Source organism: Hypanus sabinus, chromosome 1 (assembly GCF_030144855.1).
Source record: "Hypanus sabinus isolate sHypSab1 chromosome 1, sHypSab1.hap1, whole genome shotgun sequence".
NCBI lineage: Eukaryota > Metazoa > Chordata > Chondrichthyes > Myliobatiformes > Dasyatidae > Hypanus > Hypanus sabinus.
In genome coordinates, this window is record NC_082706.1 from 11,190,452 (window position 1) to 11,215,225 (window position 24,774).

General features: G+C 43.4%; 1 protein-coding gene across 3 annotated transcripts in view; it reads left to right on the forward strand.

Moving 5' to 3' along the window:
- The window catches only part of LOC132389501 (uncharacterized), a 58,156-nt gene that overhangs the window by 24,578 nt on the left and 8,804 nt on the right, over nt 1-24,774 (forward strand). For all 3 annotated transcript variants that reach the window (XM_059963234.1, XM_059962318.1, XM_059962907.1), the window contains one exon: nt 21,568-21,774. The gene's annotated coding sequence lies outside the window, so the exon portion shown is untranslated. The remainder of the gene's footprint in view (nt 1-21,567; nt 21,775-24,774) is intronic.

Genomic DNA, 24,774 nt, shown 5'->3' on the forward strand with positions numbered 1-24,774 from the left:
GGAATACCGTCACAAGCAGATGTAGAAGGATTCTTCATTGCTGTTTCCACAACAATTTTGTTTTACCTGTCAGGGTTGTTAGCCCTGAGCTGAACCTCCAAACCTGGAGGACTGGTGGGCCACTCTTAGTCTGGCAGCTACCCCTTGACCTGTTTGACATGGGGGAGAGTCAAACCACAAGGCCAACATAGCTCTCTGGGTCATTGAGGCACACAAGCCTCCAATCCCTATGACAAGGTTGTGGTCCTCTTGGAGGAATGATCCCTTCCATCCCACTAAATGTCCAAATGCTGCTTTCATAGAACATTGAACATTACAGCACAGGACAGGCCCTTTGGCCCACCATGTTGTGCTGGCTCTTTAACCTACTCTACATTTAATCTAACACGCCCTCTGATATAGCCCTCCATTTTTCTATCTTCCCTCCATCTTTCTGTGCAATAATTTGAAACTTTGGGGAGTTTCGATATTGAGAATAAAAATCAGAGTAATTCTTTGGGTTTTTACGTCAGATGGTTACTTGCCTTTTTAATGTGGAGAATGGTGAAGTTAGTAAAGCAAGCATTAAGAGAGGATTTATGATGCTCAGTGCAAATAGATGTCAGTGGTGGAGAATGGAGTCCTTCCAACTTAGCATGTACTTTCTCACAAGGTACCGTGAATTCAAAGTAAAAGTTAGCCTGTTTCTGTGCTTTGCCTTTCCACAACTGATAGAAACAGCAAAACTGTTCAAAGATTTTAAGGACAATTTCTTCACACAGAGGATGGTGCATCTATAGAAAGAGCTGCCAGAGGAAGCAGCTGAAGCTGTTGCAATACATTTGAAAGGCAGTCGACGATTCCAATACAGATCAGATTCAGGGTCAGATTTATTTATCACATGTACACTGAAACATACAATGAAATGTGTAGTTTGTGTTAATAATCAACAGACCCAAAGATGTTCTGGGGGTGGCCTGCAAGTGTAGCCACACATTTCATGCAAATGTGGCTTGCCTACAGTGTTCAGCAGAATGAATATGTGGATAAATTGATGGACATGCTTTCCCTTTGGTGCTACCATCAGGTAGAAGGTACAGGAGCCTCATGACTCAGACCACCAGGTTCAAGAACAGTTACTACCCCTCAATCATCAGACTCTTTAACAATAACAAAAGGGAGAACTACCCTCACTTGCCCATCCATTGAGATGTTCCCACAACCAATGATATCACTTTAAGAAAACTTTCTTGTTATCTTATGCTCTCATTATTTATTGTTATTTATTTCTATTTGCGTTTGCACAGTACTTTGCCTTCTGCACTCTAGTTGATCTGTCTTTGATCCTGTTACAGTTACTATTTTATAGATTCGCTGAGTGTGCCCACAGGAAAATGAATCTCAGGATTGTATATGGTGACATATACATACTTTGATAATAAAATTTACTTTGAACTTTGAACAATGGTCAGCATTGATAAGTTGGTCTGGAGGGCCTGTTTCCACATAGTATATTTTTATGACTCTATACCGAACACATCCAGGTTTGGTGCAGAGAGCAGAGCTGTGTTTACACTGCCCTATTACACACTCCCAGGGCAGTTACAGTCTGGGTTAGACAGAGAGTAATATCTGTTTACACTCTCCTGTTCTATCTTTTTTTTTCTTTTTAAATCTTTTTATTAATTTTAAACAAACATAAATGAAACATGAATACAAAGTGTTTGAGAGTACATAATTAATAGTTTAAATAGACATTCATATAATAATAAAATATATAACCTCCCAAACTCATAACATTGGTGAACAAAGAAATAAAAAGAAAAAAAAAACAGAGAAAAAAAGAGAAAAAAAAACACTAACCAACATGGGCCATTGAATAATGTTAAGTACATATACAGTAGTGCCAATAACTCCGAACCTCCATCCAAACAATTAAGGATAATATAAGTAAGTCTCCTGTTCTATCAAACACTCCCAAACTGTGTGTCTGCTACACTACAGCAGAAGTCTCATAAATGCTTTCTTGGCTGAAAAGTGCTTTTTTGTCATCACAAGTTACTGAGAAGAAGCATGCAATAAAAATGTTGCCTTCTACAACCCTTCAAGGGTGAAACACCTCTCACTTTCTGGTGCCAAATTTCATAACTGAAGGATAGCTGAAGGATATCCGGAGTTGTGTTGAGGGAGGGAAGGTAAAGGCCAGGCCAGATCTGCAAAGAAACTCACCAGATGCATGTCATTTTGACGACTCTTGCAGGCAAATAACCCAGAGTCAGTGTGGAGGGAGAGGATCTCATTGGGAACTTTGGATATGATTCAAAGTGACACCTGGACATAGGACATGGAATAGTATAGTAGAGTATGTGGCATTTGCCCCGTAATGTAGTCATCATTTTGTGCTGTGCCGTATGATGTGGGCGATCATGGTCCCATGACCATGATTGTTCTTGGCAAACTTTTCTACAGAAAATGACTTTCTTCTGGGCAGTGTCTTTACAAGACGGGTGACCCCAGCCATTATCAATACTCTTAGAGATTGTCTGCCTGGCGTTGGTGGTCACATAACCAGGACTCATGATATGCACCAGATGCTCATACGACCATCCACCACCTGTTCTCATGGCTTCACGTGACAACTGATCCGGGGGTGGGGGGAGGTGCTAAGCAGGTGAGCAGGTGCTATACCTTGCACAAGGGTGACCTGCAGGCTAATGGAAGGAAGAAGTGCCTTACACCTCCTTTGATAAAGACTTGTCTCCACCCACCACCCAGCTACTTATATAACAGACGATAGAAGTCCCAGTACCAAACCCCCAACCCCTGTCATACATCGTTGCTCACAGCTTCCAGTCATAGACAGAACCCTGGATCTCCCCTGATATGTAGGGTTCCTTGAACTTTGTACATTTCATCCTTATGGGAACCTATGGTCTTGAGATCCCATAGTTTTGCTTTTGAATGTCTCCCACCTGTCTCATGTAGGCTGTAGCTACTCTTTGTCTACCTCTGCCAGGTCCTGGCTTATGATAAACACGAGAGATTCTGCAAATACTCAGAATCTTGAGCAACACATACAAAACGCATGGAGGGGAATAAAAGTCAAAGTTTCAGCCCAAATCCTTATGAATCACCAATTCGGGATCTTAGTTTCCTAATCAGCCTTCCCGACTCCTCTGCCTTTCCCTCCCCACTCCCTTTATTCCACGCTCTACTTTCCTCGACTATCAGATTTCATCATCTTTGTCACCCACATCTATTGTCTCCCAGCTTCTCTCAACTCTCCCCTCCCACATCCGCCCCTCCTTCCCACCTGCCAGCTCTTGCTCTGCCTTTTTATGCTGACTGTTTCCTCTCTTTCAGTCCAGATGAAGAACCTCAACCTGAAAAGTTGACTGTCTGTCCACTGTCCTTCATAGACACTGCCTGACACGTTAAGTTCCTCCTGCAGTTTGTGTGTTGCTCTAGCGTCCGTCATCTGCAGTCTCTTGGTTCCCTGTCCTTCTCCATTTGCATCGTTCTGTTTCAAATAATTTCAGTGACTGTGCTTTGAATGAACTCAGTGACTCATCAGCGCAACCCTCCAGGGCAGAAAATTCCGAAGATTTATTGGAGACACAAAATCAGCTTGTTCTTTGCTCCAAGGATTTTACTGTTCCCTGTGAATAAATTTCTCTTGATTGACCTGCTCCCTATTCTGAAACCGCGAACCCTGTCCGTCGACTTTTCAAACAGGAAAAGTTCATTCTCTGCACCTTATCTGCTAGGTCCTGTACTACGACAGCAAAGACTTTAGGAGGAATTGAGATTTTCCCCCTTCACAGCGAACCAGAAGAATTAGTCTCAGATTGCTGTCCTCAATTTCAGAGTGAGACCACTCAGCAAGTGTATTTAGAGTGGAGGTTGATCAGTTCTTGATTAGTAAGGGCATCAAAGGTTATGTCAAAGAACAAGGAGGGAGAATGGAGCAACAAATCAGCCATGATCAGATGGCAGAGTGCACTTGATGGGCTGAATGGACTAATTCTGCTCCTATGTGTAAGGGTTTTATGGACACTTTTAATGCTACATTACGCAAAGTAGTCTGAAGCACACAGCCATTCTCCATCTCATACAGTCTCAAGCGGTAAAACTGGGATTGGTGCGAATGTTTTGCAAGGGAACTTATTTAAGAATATGGCCGTCAGTTTCAAAGTCTTTGCCAAACTATAGAGAAAAGCCAAACTCTGTAGCAGAACTGCTGCTACTTTACAAGTGTAGGAAACTCCAAAAATTATTAAGCTTAAACTTGTGCAGAGGATGTGAACTTAGTATTATGATTCAGGTTGTCTATCGTGTCTGGCGATGACAGGAAACCCATGTGGGAGAGGTTTTAAAGTGGGAAAGCCATTGTCTCTCGATCCCAGAAGTCTGTGTGCAGTGGTGCAAACAAGTGTCACAAAATGGAATCTTCCTTGGTCTCCTGTGCCCTTGTCACGCTCTTCGCTCTCCACAGTGTGTTGCAGTACTGTCCTCTTGGCCTTTGGATCTCACTGTAGATCTCCTGTCCATTCTGCCAGAGCTGACTTCACATGCTAAGAAAGGCATATCCCTATCTCACCAGGTGACATAGGGTGCAAACTCTATGAGGGCGAGGGTGGCCATCAGCTACCTTCACCTGGTTTAGCCCGCCTATTCCTGCGGTGTACCAGGGTGTGGCCGCTGTCACACGAAAACTACTACTTGGAGCCACAGGTGAGAGCTAGGTGTCTGGTGGAGACCAAAGGGGAGTGAGTTGTCCCAGAATAAACAAGACAAGCCCCTTCCCTAGAGGTGCTACCCCTCCCTGGACTCCCCAAATACCCCAGTTCGCAGAGTAAAATCATTCAATTAACTCGCTTATTGACTCTTCCCAAATAACCTGAGATTCAGAAGCGGGATATTGGACTGAGAGTTAAAGCATCTTGCGAAAATTAGAAATAAAATTAGAAATCTGGTTAGAAGCCACTTGACTTCTTCCTGAGATATACAGTATAAGAGAAATATAAAGGATTTGAGTGGTCACAGTGAAAACTCTCATCAATTGTTGAGAATATTGAATATTACATTTTGAAAGGAGGTTTTGATAATGTTCTTAAAGAATTCTCTATCACAAGTGGCATGGTAGCATAGTGTAACACTTTTCAGTGCCATAGACCTGGATTCAATTCCCGTTGCCCTCTGCAAGGAGTGTGCAAGTTTTACTCGAGGCCACAGGCTTTGGTTTCCTCCTATATTCCAAAGATCTATAGATTGAGTTTAGCAAGTTGTGGTAATGCTGTGTTGGTGCCAGAAGTGTGGTGAGGGAGAGTCTGGGCTGATGGAGGAGAGAAATTGAGGAGTGGAACTGAGGAAGAGTCTGGCTGATGGATGGGTGGACCAGAGGGAGAGTCTGGGCTGATGGAGGGATGAAACCAAAGTAGAGTCTGGTTTGACCTTTGATGAAACAGCATGTTTCACTAACCTGCACCTATCACGTCCGGCACTCATCAGATTATAGAGCAGTTATAGCAGAACGTGCAAGTATGTAGCAGAGTTAAGAACCCATGCACACGTGCACAGTGTGGTTTTTGTGGAAGAAATTAGCGGTATGTGGTTTCACACATACTCTCACATAGGCACACACATCATACTCTCTCATACTCACTCTCAGATCACTGTCTCTCTCACACACACTAAAACTCCAACACACATAGATTCACACACACACACACACACACACACACACACAGTAGTGGAGTATAAATAAAGCCGTAACAAAGCCTTGGTTAAACCTGGAGAACTCTGGGAAGTTCGGACATTAAGCTGAGGACATTGGTCTTGGGAAGCCCTTCAAAGTTAAAGTATGGGACATGACCTGGAAGGGTAGGCAGAACAAAATTATCCAAGTTTTCTGATGACAGGAAAATAGGGAGAAGGACTCGTTCAATGAGAATGTTTTGACACTATAGCAGGGTCGCCGATAGATTGAAGGAGTTGGCAATAAAACCTGGCCATGCCCATGAATATGATAAACAAATAAGCAAGGCTTTGAGCCTACTTCGGGCTGTTCCAGGATTCGGATCTGAGGACTCAATTTGGTTCAGAATGTTGTTGTTCACTTCAATTGTTTGCATGATTTGTGTTTTTTCCCTTTATCTTACTCATTGGGTGTTGGTCTTTTTATTTTTTCTTTAATTGGGTTCTTTTGGATTTCTTACTTGGTAGCTACCTGGAAGCAAACAAATCTCAAGCTTGTATAATTTATACATTCTTTGATAATAAATCTACTTTGAATATTGGGAAGTGTGAGGCCATCACTTTGGTAAAAGGAATCAAAAGGCGGGATATCAACAATAGCCTGTTTAGATCCGACCTCAGAGACGCCATAGACGAGGAAGTGCACCAGCATCTCTCCTTCCTCAGGAGGCTACAGCAAATTGGCACATTCGCTTTGCCCTCAACAAATTTTCTAGATATGCCATAGAAAGACTCCTAACAGATACATCATGACTTGGTATGAAAACAGCTTTGCCTGAAACCACAAGAATCTGCAGAGTTGTGGACACAGCTCAGCAAATCACAGGGGCATAACCAAAGCATTCTCTCCTCTCCACCCTTCTATCATAAGGCAGCTGATTTGAAAGCCTGCAGATTCCAGAACAGCTATCTCCACTGTTGAACAATCTGCTGAACAATCCTCTTGTACAATAAGGACTCTTGATTTGGCAATCTACCTCACTATGGCCTTATTGTCTGCCTGCACTTTCTCTCTATTCTACATTCTGGTTTTGCTTTTCCTTGTACTCTGTAAGTACACTGATGTGATGAAATGATCTTGGTATATTGCCTAATTTTAATTTATTTTCTAATGAAGAGAGATTGCAAAGGAGTAAGGTTCGGAGGGATCAAGGCGTTCTAGTGCATGAGTCATAAAAAGTTAACAGACAGGTTCAGCAAGTAATTAAGAAGGCAATTACAATTTACTAGTAAGGGGTTGGAGTATAGAAATCATTGCTTTGATTGTGCAGGCATTGGTGAGGCCGCACCAGCAGAACTGTGCAAAGTTTCGGTCTCCTTAGACAGGGTATAGCAGTACTGGAGACAGTCCAAAAGAGATTCTTCCTGGGAAGCAAGGATTATCCTATTAACAGAGGCTAAATTGGATGGGTCTGTGTTCAAAATAATAAAGGACTGACCTTATCATAGTATATAAGATCCTAAAGGGATATGGCTGGATACTAAAATATAATTTTTTCACTAGTGATAGAGTTTCGAACCAGGAATAATTCAGGAAAAAGGGGCAAGTTATTTAAAACAGAGACTTTTTTCTCCAGAGGGTTGTGGAGGCCAGATCATTGTAAGTGTTGAAAGTAAATAGGTTTATAAAAGATCAAGAAATTAAGGAGTACTGGCAGAGAGGAAGAGCTGTGGCCTGGAATACAGTTGGAGAATGGTACTGAGTTATTAGATGTCAAAGATGAAAGATTAAAGATTACCTTTATTTGTTGTATGTACACGGAAATATCAAGACATAGTATGAAATGCGTTGTTTGTTTCAATGATCAACATGTCTGATGATGCGCTAGGGGTTGCAAAGGTCACCACACTTCCAGTGCTAACATAGTTCACAACTTACCAGCTCTAACCCCTACATCTTTGGAGTGTGAGAGTAACCTGAAGCACTCAAGAAGAGAATGTACAAACTGCTAACAGACAGCTGACGCTATAAAGGGTTGCACTAACAGTTAAACTACCATGCTCTCCCTACCATCCACTGTCCCATCATCAGAACAGGAACAAAGGAGAACTGGGACATTCAGCCCCTTCGAGTCTGCTCCAACAATCAATCATAGCTGATTATTATTCCTCTCAACCCCTATTCTTCTGCCTTCTCCCTGTAACCTTTGATGTCCTTACTATTCAAGAACCTATCAACCTTTGCTTTAAATATACCTAATGGGTTGGCCTCCACAGATTCACCACTCTAACTGAAAAAAATTCTCCTAATCTCTGTTCTAAAAGGGTGCCCTTCTATTCTGAGGCTGCGCCCTCTGGATCTAGACTCCCCTACTATTTGAAACATCCTCTCCGGGTACACTCCATATAGGCCTTTCAATTTTCGGTAGATTTCAATGAGATCCCCCTCATTCTTCTAAACTCCAGCAAGTTCAGTTCCCTATTGTTTACATTTCCAAGCTGCTATCTTCTGTTTAGCAAAACATGTTTCCTGTTGGAGCACACTCTAGAGACTTGGGACGGGTACCTGAGAGAGGGCAAGTTGGTGTCATCAAGGAGGTTGTGTTGAGTGTGTGCATTATTAACTGGGCCTCAGGCTCTGTACTCTGTCATTACATCTGATTATATCTGTAGCATTAAGCTGCTGTCTCATTATCAAATAATGCAATCTGATTCCTCAAGCAACTCCCCAGATGGAGTTCTGCTCCCAACAACTGTTCCACATCCCCGGACTAGTGCTCATGTTAAGCCAATAATCCTCCATCGGATAGAGACTCAGCCAGGGATACCACCAATCTTCATGTTACTGTGTTAGGTGGTACACCTCACTGAGTTGCATTTTGATGACTCCTGTTAGAGTGTAGGTAGGACTGAGGAGAGCTTTGATATCTACACAACAATGACTTACATTTCTGTGGCACCCTTAACAGAGTAACCTCCAAGAGGACCACAATCTTGTCGTTGGGTTTGGCTGCTTGCATGCCTCAAAGACTCAGGGAGCTATGTTGGCTGGAGTCAGGGCTTTATGCTTTGGCTATTGGTAGGGTCACCCATGCCAAACAGGTCAAAGAGTTAAGGCCAGACTATGAGTGGTCCACTGGTCCTCCAGGTTTGTAGATTCAGCTCAGGACTAACAACCTTGATTGGTAAAACAAAATTGCTATAGAAACAGCAAAGAAGAATCCTTCTACGTCTGAATGCAATTTCCTGATTCTCCATCCTGGAACTTGCATGACTGATGGAAGTGAAAACTGAGCTACTGACACAATGAAGGAAGTCCTGAGTGCTATTAGAGATGGAGGACCTTCATTGCTGCCCTAAATGCCAGCGGTGTAATGGGCAATAAATAAGTTAGTTAACTGAGTAAAATGTCTGAAAACATTTCACAGGAGGATAATCAGATAGAAATCTGCCTACATTCCTCACTGCTTTTGGAAAGCAGACCATAATTGAGGACTACTTCCACCCTAATCATTCTCTCTTTCTCCCCTCCCACAGTAGCGGGGTGGACATACGTCTTTACCAAAGGAGGTGTAAGGCGCTCCTTCCCTCCACTAGCCTGCAGATCACCCTCGGGCAAGGTGTAGCACCTGCTTAGTCCCCCCACTCCCTCATTCAGGGTCACATGAAGCCATTGGAGCAGCTGGTGTGTATCATAAGTCCTGATTATGCGACCACTGACGCCAGGCAGACAATCTCTTAAGAGTATCAATAATGGCAGGTCAGCATTTTTGAACTACACTCCTAAACTGTGGAATTCAATCCCTAAAACTATAAGGGATGCAGATTCAGTCGACACTTTCAAATGCCAGCTCAAAACCTATGTGTTAACCTTGCTTTTAACTAAAGCCTTTTGCCTTTTATTTTCTTTTTTTCATATTTGTACTTTCATCCTAGTATAGAGCACTTAGAACTACATGATCAATAAAGTTATTATTATTGTTATAAATTACAAAAGGAAAATAAGAAAATAAATAAGTAATGCAAAAAGAGAGCAGAATAGTGAGCTCGTGTTCATGAGTTCATAGACTGCTCAGAAATCTGATGGTGGAAGGAAAGAAGCTGTGCTTAAGATGCTGAGTCTGTGTCTTCAGGCTCCTGTACCTCCTCCCTGATGGTAGTAATGAGAAGGTGGCATGTCCTGGATGGTGAGGGAACTTTTTGAGCCATTGCCTTTTGAAAGTTTCCTCAGTGGTGAGGTTAGTGCCCATGATGGAGCTGGCTGAGTCTATAAGCCTCTGCAGCTTTTTCTGATCTTCTGCATTGGAGCTTTCGTACCAGACATGTTGCAAGCAGTGAGAATGCTCTCCATGGAAAGTCCATAGAGATTTGCAAGTCTTTGATGATGTACCAAAGACTCTAGCGAATTCCTAAGAATGTAGCCAGGACTGGATGGCTTGAGTTATAAGGAGAGACTGGATAGTCTGCGAGGAGTGGTGGGGGGGGGAGGTTTTGACTTACAGAGGTCTATAAAATCATGAGGGGCATGGGTAAAATGAATGGTCACAGTGTTTTTCCTGGGGTAAGGGAGTCCAAAACCAGAAGGCATAGGTTTAAGGTGAGAGCGAAACAGAGGATGGTGGCATATGAATGAGCTACCAGACAAAGTAATATAGTTAATGCTTAAAAGATATTTGGACAGCTACTCAGATAGGAAAGGTTTAAAAGGAAATGGGACAAGCTCAGTAGGCAACGTGGACAAGTTGGGGTGAAGGGACCATGTTTGTGCTGTATAACTCTATGAGTCTAAGGGTTAGCTTTGGATCAGTGGAATTTCTATAGCATGGATTGATGCACCATCAAAAAATCTTGGAGATGTGAGGCGAGATATAGGCTTTTACTGGCTGGAAGAAAGAACAAGCAGCAATTGACCACCACACTGCATCCTGGAGACTGAGGCCGGGGCGGTGTCCCCAATCGCCTTTATACCGGGGTCTGTGGGAGGAGCCACAGGAGCAGTCAGCAGAGGGGGGGGGCATGTCCAGACAGGTATATGTAGTTCACCACATGGATAAAGGCCAATTGGCTCATTTAGTATAAAATTCAAAGTACAGTTTATTCTCAAAGAATGTATATATTACACAACCTTGAAATTCATCTCCTTAGAGGCAGCCATGAAACAAAGAACCCTAACAGAACCCACTAAAAACAAAAGAAGACTGTCAAACACCCGGTGTGCAGAGAGAGAGAGAAAGAATTGTGCAAACAATAAAGGCAAGCAAACAGCATTCAGAACCAAAGTTCACAACGCCAGGCTTCACTGCAGCTGATTCAGAAGACCACAAGTTGCAGGCCACAGCCTCAGTACGGAGTCAAGCAAGCCCCGCGGAACAGCGAGCTGAACCGGTCCATCTCCCACCTTCAACACCAACACCCCGACAACTTCAATCTGGCCCGGTACTTAAATCGACCAAACCTCGGGTCAGGTTGGTTCTCCACAGAATAACCACTATCAATTCTCATTCCCCTATTCCTTCCACAATCCCATAAATTATTTCTCCTTGTCAGATCTGCAAGAGTGAATTCTGTTCCTGCCACCTTCACAGGCAGTGAGCCCCTCATCACCATCATTCTCAATGTCTAAAAAGCCTTTCCTCCTGCTCCCTTTGTATCACTTTAAGCCTGTGCCTCTTAGTTCTTGAAATGTTTGCCAATAAGGTCTTTAAATAATTACACTCAGTAATCACTTTATTAGGTATCTCCTGTACTTAATAAAATGGCCACCGAGCATATGTTCATCATCTTCTATTACCATAGCTCGTCAACTTCAAGGTTTGACATTTAGTCCACTCAGAGATGCTCTTCAGCACACCACTGTTCTAATGCATGATTATTTGAGTCATTGTCGCCCCCATCAGCTTGAACCAGCCTGCCCATTCTCCTCTGACTTCTTTCATTAACAAGGTGTTTTAGCCCATAGGACTACCGCTCACTGGATGTTTTTTGTTTTCCACATCATTCACTGTAAACTCTGGAGATAGTCTTGCACGAAAATCTCAGGAGATTAGCAGTTTCTGAGATACCCTAAGTACCCATTCTCTTACCAGCAAGCCTTCCACTGTCAAAATCACTTGATTCACATTTCTTCCCCATTCTGAACAACAAATGAACCTCTTGACCATGTCTGCATGCTTTTATGCATTGAGCTGCTGCCACATGATTGACTGATTAGATTTTTACATTAACAAGCAAATATACAGGTGTACCTAATAAAGTGACCACAGAATGTATGTTGTAAAGGAGAGAAAAAAGACAGAGGTTGGAGATGAAAGAAGAGGAGGGGGCAGGTTCAGAGGAAAGCAGAATTCTTGTCAGGTCAGAGGAGGTTATAAAGATTCCATGAATACTAATATACAAATATCATTTGATAACAATTAACGGCAAGGTTCTGTGGTTAATATTTAACCTCCTGACCCTGGAGGCTTGAAATGCCCCAGTTGTTTCACTGAATTCAGCCAACCTAGCTCAGGCTAGCTATCGCAATTGCAGCTTCTATACCAGTGTTTTATATTGTCAAAAACCTCAATGGTATGTGAGTGCAGGGATGTCTGCAGATGGCTTTTAACACCAGTTTGTTCTTGCATCGTTTTAATGTCGTTCTGCTTTGCACGGTTGTATATAATCCCTGCTGCGGAGCTTGCTCTGGCCTGAATTGGAGTTCTTACAGCAGATGCTTCAGACGCCTGTTTGGAGGGGCGTCAGTGGAGCAAAGGCCCTCTCCAATGGACTTCCACAGACACCTGTTCCATGTAAGGCTTCCAAACAGACAGTGCCTTATCTGCATTGACACACATTTGTTTCCCGATGGCAGATTAATCCCTTAAAATTTACGGAGAAGTATAAATATTTCATATATTATTACTTCAGCAAAGAAAAAGGTTTTAAATCTGAAAGGTTTCCAACAGCTGCTAACCAGAGAACATGGAAATGAGGAGCATTTTAAAATATCCCGGCTCTCCATTTGATATATTTATTGTATCTGGTGTTTGCGTTTCTCTCTCCGACAAACACAACTGGGTCTTTGTTGATACCGTGATGTCATTTGTTAATTGCTTTGTGGGTGAACTGTTCTGTGCCAGTCTGCTCATCTGTCCGAAACTCCTGCCAGCAACTAGTTGAAGCCTTCCGCTGGTCTACTTGTGTTACCAGTCAGAGTGGTAAAGGCCTGGTGTAACTATCAGCAAATGGTCGGTGATAGGTGCTTGTATTGAAACGTAACAAATCAACCATCATTAACCAGTGACCCCTGCTGGCAAACATTGGGATCAAGGTCAAACGGTCCCAACAGCCAGCTGATTCTCTGCACTAAAATTAAATTGCCCATTAAAACTTGTAGTTTACACCTGTCCATCAGATCTCTCCTAACATGAAGCATAGAAAAGGCCCTTCAGCCCAAGAGATCTGTGCTGACCATGATGCCAAATTAAACTGCCATCTCCTTTGCTTGTGGGCGATCCATATCCTTCCACTCCCTATCTAACAAATTCTTAAACTTCAGTTGTAACTGTTTCCACCACCCCTTCCAACTCTTTCCAGGATCTCTGTGCAAGAAAAAAATATTCACCCAGGACAATTCATTTGAAATTTCCCCCTGTCACCTTCTCTCCATTTTCTGTGGTTATATAACCTGTCGTCATCATCATCATGTTCCATGTCATATGATATAAACGATCATTGTCTCAAGGCCATGAACAGAAGTAGTCTGCATTGTCTTCTTCTGTCCAGTGTCTTTACAAGACGGGTGACCCCAGCCATTATCAATACTCTTCAGAGACTGTCTGCCTGATGTCATTGGTCACATAACCAGGACTTGTGATATGCACTAGCTGCTCATACGACCATCCACCACCTCCTCCCCCCATGGCCTCATATGTCCCTGTGGTGGTGGTGGTGGGGATAGCTAAACTGATGCTACACCTTTCACAAGGATGACCTGCAGGCTACTGGAGGGTTGGGGTGCCTTATGCCTCCTTTGGTGGAGATGTATCTCAAACCCACCACCCAATACTTGCACCTCTTCCATTTGCCCTTTGGCAGAGACAGCTGAGGATAAAGAAGATTATGAAGAAGATGATAAAGAAGCTTCCATACACCAGGCAGATTCTGGCACTTGATGGACAGAAGGTGGCGAGTTGCAAGGAGGCATGCAACACATGAACCAGACAGAGGGGCTGAATGGCTGCATTGTTTCATTTTGTTATAGACCTCCTTTCTCTCTTTGCCAGGGTCTTTAACCTGAAATCTTAAACAGTTTCTCTTTCCAAAGATGCTGCCTGAGATGCTGAGTTTTTCAACCATTTTCCTTTTTATTTGAAGAATTTACAGTCAGGCCAAAAGCAAAACGTAGAAACAACTATCGGAAAAATGTGTTTGCACATCAGTTCTGCTCCAGAGGATGCTGGTGAGGACCATAATGGGGCAGACAAAGGTCTGATTTGCCCACAAATGGAGCATTTTGTCCAAGGAAGGTGTGAAGGCTTTTCATGTGTGGGAGGAGGGGTCTAGGACCAGAGAGCTCAGCCTCAGAATAGAGAGGTATCCATTTAGAATGGAGATGATGAGAGATTTCTTCAGCCAGAAAGTGTTGCTGAATCTGTGGAATTCATTGCCATAGGCGCTGTGGAGGCCAGATCATTTGGTATATTTGAGGCAGAGGTTGATAGGTTCTTAAATAGTCAAAGCATGAAGGGTTACTGGGAGACGGCAGGAGATTAGGGCTGAGAGGAAAATGGATCAGCCATGATGAAAAGGCTGAGCAGACTTGATGGGCCAGATGGACTAATTCTACTCCTATATTTTTATATATAAAAAAAAATTCCCAATGGCAGAGGTGTATAGACCAATGGGCAAGGTCACGGGTTTAAGGTGAGAAGTGAGAAGTCAGAGGAGATACAAGGACAATTTTTTCTTAGAACACAGCGCCTGAGAAGGTGGTGGGGGCAGCATTTAAGAAATACCTGAATGAGCATTTGAATTGCCAAGGTGTAGAAGGCTGCCAACTAAGTGTTGGGAAACAGGAGTAGAACAGAAAGATACGTGATGGTTAATATGGGCATGTTGGGCTGAAGGGCCTATTTCTGTGCTGTGTGACTCTATGATTCCAGAGGCTACTTATGTGATAACTGGGTTTGTTCTCCTTGGAATAGGCCACCCTGTGGGTCAGGTAACAGATCTACAATATCCTGAAGAGCTGAGATGGAGAAGATAAAGGAAATAAGAAGATAAGGGAGGCCGAGGATAAACGTGTCGGAATGGGAATAGGAATCGGAATTAAAATATTTGGCCACCAGGAAGTCCAGCTTGTGGCAGCTGGTGTAGAGGTGCTCGATGAAGTGGTCCCCCAATCACAACGGGACAAATGGTTGAAGCTAGAATGCACTGTTGGGTGCAGTTGTGAAGCCAGATTCAATTACAGAGTTCAATGGGGAGCCCATTAAGTATCCAGAAGAAAAGAATCTGCAGGGTCATTTGGAGAAGGACAACTGAACATCTCACATACAGAGCCAGTACAGACCAGATGAGCTGAATGCCCTCCTTCCTTGCCGAAACCAGTCTATGATTCTATGCGTTGGATGTTCATGGGAATGTTTGGGGCATTGTGTGGTCCATCTGTGCGTAACATCCAGGAGCACAAAGTAAACTAGCCACCTTGCACACTCCCTTGTGTAGAATGTGGGATCCATCCATCCAGCCCTGTGCCAACACTTGCAGAGAGATCTAGCCACTGTGCACAGCAGAGGTGTCAGCTTCCCCTAAAACTCAGGCAGCAGCCATGCATTGTGCATGTGCCATGACTGCTTATGTCACAGTCTTGAAGTGCATTGTGTGTGAGTGTGTGTCTCTGTGCTGTACATAGGCACGGTTACACTGTCTCACCATTCTAGCTTTCTCTATTCACTAATCGCTAATGCTCTGTCCTGATCACTATGAGTTGGCCATCCATCCCCAAGACAACATGCTTCCATCTGTGTCACTCCTGCAGTATGTTTCCTTCTGCTCATCAGCAGCTCTGGGTTGAGACTGATTTACATCACTTCCAAACAACATAAAGTTGTATCATCACACAGTCCCCCTTCTCCACAGGCCTTTTATAACAGTTATCCATTAACATTGTCTTAATCCACAATTGCTTTTCCTCTAGTTGGTTCCTTGGTTGATCTGGAAAACCATCTTGAATACTTTTTATGAATAATCCTCAACCTTATTACTGTTAATTTGATTGTCCATGCAATTATGTAAATTCCCTCATGATTAAAACTCTGACTTCCTGATTAATTCTCTGCTGATGATGAGGTGGCACAGCAGTGCGGAATGTAATTATTGGATCCATTGCTGGTGAAGAAAAGATAAGCTTTATCTATCACATGTACATCAAATCATACAGTGAAGTCCATCATTCACGTCAACAACTAACACAGTCTAAATATGTGCAGGGGAAGCCCGCAAATATTGCCATGCCTCTGGTGCCAACGTAGCGTGACCACAACTTACTAACCTTAACCCGTATGTTTTTGGAATTTGGGAGGAAATCCAGAAGAAGATGGTGCCAATAAACAATGCTACCAAAGGCAACATCCTCAAGACAGGTCATGAAGCAATTCTTTTCACTTCTTCCACATTTTCTTTTTATTTTGGATATGGTTCTACTATTATTAGAACCTCTAATCTACATTCTGGAGGTTTAATTTCAGGCCGATAGGGCAATCTGGTACCTTGCTGTCTCTGAGAGTGTTGCAAACGTGCAGCATGGAGGCCATGAAGCCAGGAGTTGAGGCCCAAGACCATTATTGACTCCATCTCTCACCGATTAAAGCGCCAAGGAAGATTGAAATCATTGAGGCAGGTGTGGAAGGTGAGCGAGTGTTCAGCGCCATTTACCAGGCTCTTGGGGGAGAAGGTGTCTGCATATGGAGGCCTCTCACTTTCCCAGGGAAGGTTCTTGAGTTCGAATGATCTCTTTCTCCCTTGGTACTGTGGCAGACGGTGCCGGAGCTAGGTTTAACCGATGCAGATTGTAGATTTGGGTTCTTACTCAGGTTTATGATGTGTTCTAGTTCTGCTTGCTCTTTTTTGTTACTACTTGAATCGAATTGACTTTATTTCTTACATCGTTCACTTACACGAGGAGTAAAAAATCCTCCTCTTGCCTCCATCTAAATGTGCAATGTGCAATCATAGTAATTTATTTTAATTTATAATAAATAGAACAGTCAATGTAACATAGAGAACACTCAAGTCAGCATCAGTTCATCAGTCTGATGGCCTGGTGGAAGAAGCTGTCCTGGAGCCTGTTGGTCCTGGCTTTTATGCTGCGGTACCGTTTTCCCAGATGATAGCAGCAGGCAGAGATTGTGGTTGGGATGGCTTGGATCCCCAATGATCCTTCGGGCCCTTTTTTACACACCTGTCCTTGTAAATACCCTGAATCATGGGAAGTTCACAACTACAGATGTGCCAGACTGTCCACCCCACTCTCCGCAGAGTCCTGCGATTAAGGGAGATACAGCTTCCGTACCAGGCAGTGATGCAGCCAGTCAGGATGCTCTCAATTGTGCCCATGTAGAAAGTTCTTGGGATTTGGGGGCCCATACCAAACTTCCTCAACCGTCTGAGGTGAAAGAGGCGCTGTTGTGCCTTTTTCACCACACAGCTGGTGTGTACAGACCACGTGAGGTCCTTGGAGATGTGAATGCCGAGGAACTTGAAGCTGTTCACCCTCTCAACCCCAGATCCATTGATGTCAATAGGAGTTATCCCATCTCCATTCCTCTTCTAATTCACAACCAGCTCCTTTGTTTTTGCAACATTAAGGGAGAGGTTGTTTTTTTGAAACTACTGTGTCAGGAGATGACTTCTTCCCTGTAGGCCACCTCGTTATTGTTTGAGATTGGGCCAATCAATGTAGTGTCATTGGCAAATTTAATTAGCAGATTGGAGCTGTGGGTGGCGATACAGTCATGAGTATACAGCGAGTAAAGGAGGAATCACAGGGTCTCCTGTATTGAGACTTAGAGGGTTGGGAGTGAGGGAGCCCACTCTTACAACCTGCTGGCGATCTGACAGAAGACCAGGATCCAGCTGCAGAAGGCAGGGTCAAGGCTGAGGTCTCTGAGCTTCTTGTCAAGTCTGGGTAGAACTATGGTGTTGAATGCTGAACTGTCATCCAAGAACAGCATTCTCACATAAGCATCCTTCTTCTTCAGATGTGTAAGGATGGTATGCAGAGCAGAGGCTATAGCATTGTCTGTTGATCGGTTGTGTCGGTAGGCGAATTGTAGGGGGTCCAGTTTGGGTGGTAGCATGCTGCAGATGTAATCCTTGACCAGCCTCTCAAAGCATTTGCTTATTATTGAGGTGAGTGTGACAGGACGCCACTCATTCAGGCATGTTACCTTGGTCTTTTTTGGTACAGGGACAATGTTGGATAATTTGAAGCAGGAGGGCACTTTACACTGGGGGAGAGATGAAAAATGTCTGTAAACACACCTGCCAGTTGTGCTGCGCACATCCTGAGTACTCACCCTGGGATGCCGTCCAGTCCCGCAGCCTTGCGACAGTCCACTCGTTGGAAACATTTGCGTACCTCAGAGATGATGTGTGATGTGTGAATCTGGGCGGCCAGCAGATAATGAACACTGACCTGAACTGTACTATTTTCACTCTTTTCCTTGTTGCAGTTTGCGCATTTTTGGAGGGGGGGATGTTGGTTGATGTTTTCCTTTGAATGGGTTGGTTCCATGGTTCTTCTTTGTTTTGTGACTGTCTGTGGGGAAGATAAATTTCAGGGGTACTTTGAATCTTTGAAACCCATGTAGTCATGGAGGGGGAAACATACAATCTCCTTACAGGCAGCGGCAGGAATTGAGCCCCAATCTTCAGCTAGCGTGTAAAGTGTTACACTGGCTGCTTTGCTACTGTGCCACCCCAGTGACTCCTGAACTCAGTGATCCCTGAACAGGTCAGGCAGGACTGTTTATTATGAGTGTCACTCAGCTCATGAGAAGAGAGGAGAGGGCTTTGGATGGAAGTCAAAGAAGGTCACAGTAACCATTTGGGAAAACCACAGCTTGTCCAGATATCCCCGTATCTCTCATTTTCCAGACATATTTAAGGTGGCACAGTGGCACAAATAGTAGAGCTGATGTCTTGCAGTGTCAATCCTAACCTTCAGAGCTATCTGCATGGATTTGCTCACAACCCTGGGTGCTTTGATTTCCCATCACATTTTAAAGACACGCAAGATGGTGGGTTAATTAAATTACTGCCCATTATACCACTGGTGTTTAGTGCAACAATGTATTTCCTCCATCTCTGTCTGTCCATACCATTGCACACAGATGTAGAGGATTCTTCATTGCCGTTTCCATAACAATTTTCTGACCAGTCAGGGTTGTTAGCCCTGAGCTGAACCCCTGAACCTGGAGGACTGCTGAACCAGTCTTAGTCTAGCCTCCACCCTTTTACCTGTTTGGCATGGGTGACCCTACCAAGAGCCAAAGTTCAAAGCCCTGACCAGTCAACATATCTCTCCGGGTCATTGAGGCACACAAGCCTTCAAACCTTACAACAAGTTGTGCTCCTCTTGTGGGTTAATTGCTTGCAGTAAATCAACCCTGGTGTGTGAATGAGGAGTAGAATATTGGGAGAAGTTGGTGGGACTGTTGGAAAAATAACATGACTTAGGATAGAATTAATGTAAAATGGGTGTCAGTCAGCATCATGTGTGAAGGCCTGTTCTGGTGCTTTATGACTCTAGTTCAACTACTATTTGGAGCCCAGTAACAACTCCTGCCAGTGCTTTCTGCACTTTGCCAATTCTCAGCTCAATCAAAATGATTCTTATTCTACATCATAATCTACCAAGTCAAGATTGCTTCCCCCCACACTGCTGATCTCCTCTCATATAATACCAGTAGACCTTCTTCTTTTGCTCTGTTTTCCTGAAGATTAAATATCCTTGAACAACCAACTCCAGCTCTGGCCATTCTGCAGCCACGTTTCCACAATGATAATGAGCTCATATTGATTACATTTCTATTTGTGCCATGAAATTGTTTACCTTGGGACACACAAAAGACCAAATCATTAATCTTGTTGTGAATGTTGTTACCATTTAATATACATGTTCAGCTTTGCAATTTTAACTTTGATCCCATTCACTATTTGGCTTTGTTTCTGTTGCCTCTTCATTTCATCTACTAACTTCTAAACTTCTTCTGCCCACATCATTTCGCTCCTTCCTTATAGTGCTTCAAACTTCCCCTTCAAAGATATTGGTTCTGGTCTTGCAGAATTGTCCCACCTCTCCCAGAAACAGCCCCAATACCTCAGAAATTTAAAGACCCCACCCTCTTGCTTCATCTCTCCTGCAACAAATACATCTGCTCTGTCTTCCTCTTGCAAGACCCTGCAGCCGATTGACTACTAAGAGAATCATTGGGACCTCTCTTTACTCCACCCTATCCAAGGCATAAGACCATAAGATATAGGAGCAGAATTAGACCATTTGGCCAATCAAGTCTGCTCTTCCATTTTATCATGACTGATCATTTTCCCTCTTAGCCCCAGTGTCCTGCCTTCTCCCCATATCCCTTCATGTCCTGACTAATCAAGAATCTATCAACCTCTGCCTTAAATATACCCAAAGACTTGGACTCCACAGCTGTCTGTGACAATGAATTCCACAGATTCATCACTGTATGGCTAAAGAAACTGCTCCTCATCTCCATCTATTCTGAGGTTATGTCCTCCAGTCTTAGATTCCCACACCATAGGAAACATCCTTTCCCATCCACTCTATCGAGGCCTTTCAACATTCGACAGGTTTCAATGAGGTCACCCTTCATTCTTCTGAATTCCGGTGAGTACAGGCTCAGACCCATCAAATGCTAATCATATGACAAGCCTTTTAATCCCAGACTCATACACCAAGACAGCTGAGTTTGCAGAGCCCTCAGCATTGCCAAGGTCCTCTCCCATAATCTCCTACCATCAGGAAGAAGGCACCACAGTATAAGAACAAGGACTGTTAGGCTGGGTAACAGCCTCTTCCCCCAGGCTGTAAGGCTTCTGAGCACTCTGCTATGACCCTGTACACATTATTCATGACAGTGTTAGTGGCATTGTGCTGCTGTACATTTAACTATATGCTATGGGGAGAAGACAGGGCAGTGGGGATGACTGGAAGAATTGGATCAGCCATGATTGAATGGTGGAGAAGATTTGATGGGCTGAATGGCCTACTTCTGCTCCTATATCTTATATATGCACTTTATGTCAATTTGTACATCTGTAAAATACTTTTCATTCTGTTAATATTATGCTCAGTAGATTAAAATGTATTATTATGTTCAAAGTCAGCTTCGGTAGACTGGGCAGATGAGATCTAAGTGAGATCCAACAGCCAGGAAGGCGGTACTGCAATGCTCCATGGAGGACGAAGGGCATGACAGGCACAGTTGACATCATGGTCATCCACAGCAACCAAGGAAGACTCCAGTTTGTGATGTTTGTTTGTACCACTGGATCCAGACTTCTGAGTTCGAGAGAGTGGAACTGCCCCAGTACAATGGCTTTTCCACTTTAAAAACTCTCTGGCACAAGGTACAATGGGCAAACACCACCACCATTATTATGTTCATGTCATTTTATGTACTGTATGAACTATATTTTGCACCGTGATCTCTGAGGAACGTTTCTTCATTTAGCTGTATACATGTGTACGATTGAGTGACAATAAACTTGAGGTCCTCTGATATTTATTAAGATATAGCATTGGAATCATAATGCATGAACAAAAACAGAATCCTGTATCCATTTCCTGAAATGCCTTGCTCCAATTTGTTTTTGTAGTTGACTACCCTGCAAGGATGCTGAGCTTACATCTGCTGGAACAAGTGGGACCTCTCACCCCTGGAGTCACTTTCTGTCTAGCTCTTCCTGTGATGGAGACATAAGAGATAACAGATGCTGGAATTTGGAGGAACATGCAAAATTCTGGAGAAGCTCAGCTTGTCAGGCAGCATCTGTTGGAGAGAAGTAGGTAGCTGATAATTTCAGGTGAGACTTCAGCACTTTGTATGGTCTTCCATTGGTGGCCCCAGTGAATTTCCTCCCTCTCCCTTACCCTCAGGGTATTTATCCCACTGATAAGAATACTAGACCCCTTTCACTAGGGGAGAAAGGGGCTGTTGGGAGCTTGATCCCTCTTCCCTACAGTTCCTTGCTCCTTCACAGTGACCATTTTTAAGCTGCATTCAGAAACAGCATTCAGTGGAGTCTGCTCCTATTAGAAACTTCGCAAGCCCACTTTACAGCACATTTGAGGGTATGAATTACCAAGGTGCTGTTTTTGACATATTTTGGCCAACTTTATGAATTTATTTTAACATCATACACAGACATGTTTAAAGTGTAATTCAATGCCTGGATTCAGATTTATTTATCAGATGTATGTCAAAACATACAGTGAAATTCGTCATTTGCATTAACAACCAAACACCCAAAGAGGTACTTGGGGCACCTTGCAAGTGTCGCCATAAATTTCAATGCCATCATAACATGCCCACAATATTTTGCAAAAGAATAACAACAAAACAAGTCACTTTCCCATCCATCTTCCCACCCACCCTCTCACACCCAGACAGGTCTCCAAACCCAGGATAGGCCACCGATTCCTGTCCCCTTATTCTCAGACTCACAGACATTAGACCTCCAACTTTGGACTTCTCCCCAGGATGCTGATCACAATTTGACCTTTGGGCCTTGAGTTCTGGGCCTGCACGGACCTCTAATCCTGATGACCTGTGAGTCACTTGCCTTGATGTCTCCCGCCTGTGTGGCCAGGTCTCCGACCTTGGGATTACTGGTCTTCTTAGTGCCTGTGACACAACTTCCAAGATCGCTGATATGTGATCACAGAGTCCTTCAACCTGGACTTGAACTTTTGCCTAGGCTCTTCATTTATTACCTCTGAACTCTAACTCCCAGTTCATCTCTGTTCTGAACCATAACCTGACCTCTACCCCACACCCTGCCCCTATACCCATCCCTACACACCTGAAAAAAAAACAGCTAAGTCTGAGCCATCGACAGACTTTGCAACTTGGTGCCATCTTGACTGGGACCCAATCAAAGCTGGCAAAGTGGGCACCAACAATTCAGCATGGTCAAAGTGCAGGCACTCGTGTCCTTATGCAACCCTTCCCCACAGTCTCGTGTCAGGCTGAACCCTCTTGGGTCTGTTTGGCCTTTTCACAAAAATCATGCCTCCTGTGCATACTGCTCATCACCAGCCTATCTAGAGCTCACTATTGCTAGAAGAAACCACATCATTGCAGCAACCATTTATTCCATTGCAACACTCCCCAATGACTGGAAGAGAGTTGCTTGCATTGTGTTTTGTCACTGTTAAAGTTGCAAAGATTGCATCTATAGAGTTTATTGGTGGCACTTGCAGGAGCAAGCCAAGACAGCAATATGTAATGCTCATTAGAGCCGCTAGTTTCAGTCCAACATTACTCAGGAAAACCCAACAACACTGCTCCGTAAACCTTTTTAATGAAGTTATCACTCTTTATGCAACTTACATAAGCAGGAATAGGGTGACATCAAAACAATCTGATGGCTAAAGTCCCAGCACTGATTTCTGTGACATCCCACTAGCTATGGTTTGAGCACCTGAAAATATTAAATATTAGCTTATTTGTCATATGTAGCATTGAAACATGCAGTGAAATGTACTGTTTTACGTCATTGATCAAAACAGTCTGACCAGAAGTGTCGTCATGCTTCCAGTGCCAATATAGCATGCCCACAATTCACTAACTCTGACCTATACAGTTTTGGAATGTTGGAGGAAACCAGGGCAGCTGGAGGTCACAGAGAGAAAGTACAAACTCCTTGCAAACAGTGATGGGAATTGAATCTTGATCGATGGTCGCTGCTGCAAATGCCCAAAAATTAATACTGACTTAGTATTTTTGGTCAGTGAATCAATCTTCCCTCTATCCTAATATATTACTCTCAGAAACACAGCCCTTACATATACAAAGGGCTAATCCTTATGCTTTTTTTGCATCCAATTCAATGCATCCACTGTTTCCCCTTTGTCCAACCTGCTGGTGAAATTCTCAAAGCACTTTACAAAATTTGTCAAATGTAATTTCCTTTTCAAAACAATGTGTTGACTTTGTCTGATCACATTATGCATATCTAACTGTTCTGTTGCCACCTCCTTAATAATGTGTTCCAAAATTTCCCAATAAATCTGAGAAGAATTAACATTGGGCAACATTGGGTAATATTAATACATGGAAGAAAGACAACTTATGTTTTGAAAATTCCAGAAGTTCAGAGTCTGTAGACTGTTGACAGTGAAAAAGATCTTAGGGATGCTCAAGGTATGTCACCAAAGACTCGAGCACATTTCTACAGGTGTACTGTGTACACCTGTGTACATCCATCTGGCATGGATGTGTCATTGGAATAAACTGCAGATGGTTGAAAACTCAGTCATCTCCATCTTGAGCACTGGAGGCATCCATCATTAAGGACCTCCACCACCCAGGAAATGTTCATGTATCATCGCTACAATCAAGAAGGAGGTTCAGGAACCTGAAGACCCACATTCAAGGTTTTAGTAACAGCTTATAACCATATAACAATTACAGCATGGAAACAGGCCATCTCAGCCCTTCTAGTCCGTGCTGAATGCTTACTCTCACGTAGTCCCACCTACCTGCACTCAACCCATAACCCTCCATTCCTTTCCTATCCATATACCTATCCAATTTTTTTTTAAATGACAAAATCGAACCTGCCTCTACCACTTATACTGAAAGCTCGATCCACACAGCTACCATTCTTTGAGTAAAGTTCCTCCTCGTGTTACCCCTAAACTTTTGCCCCTTAACTCTCAACTCATGTCCTCTTGTTTGAATCTCCCCTACTCTCAATGGAAAAAGCCTATCCACGTCAACTCTATCTATCCCCCTCATAGTTTTAAATACCTCTATCAAGTCCCCCCTCAACCTTCTACGCTCCAAAGAATAAAGACCT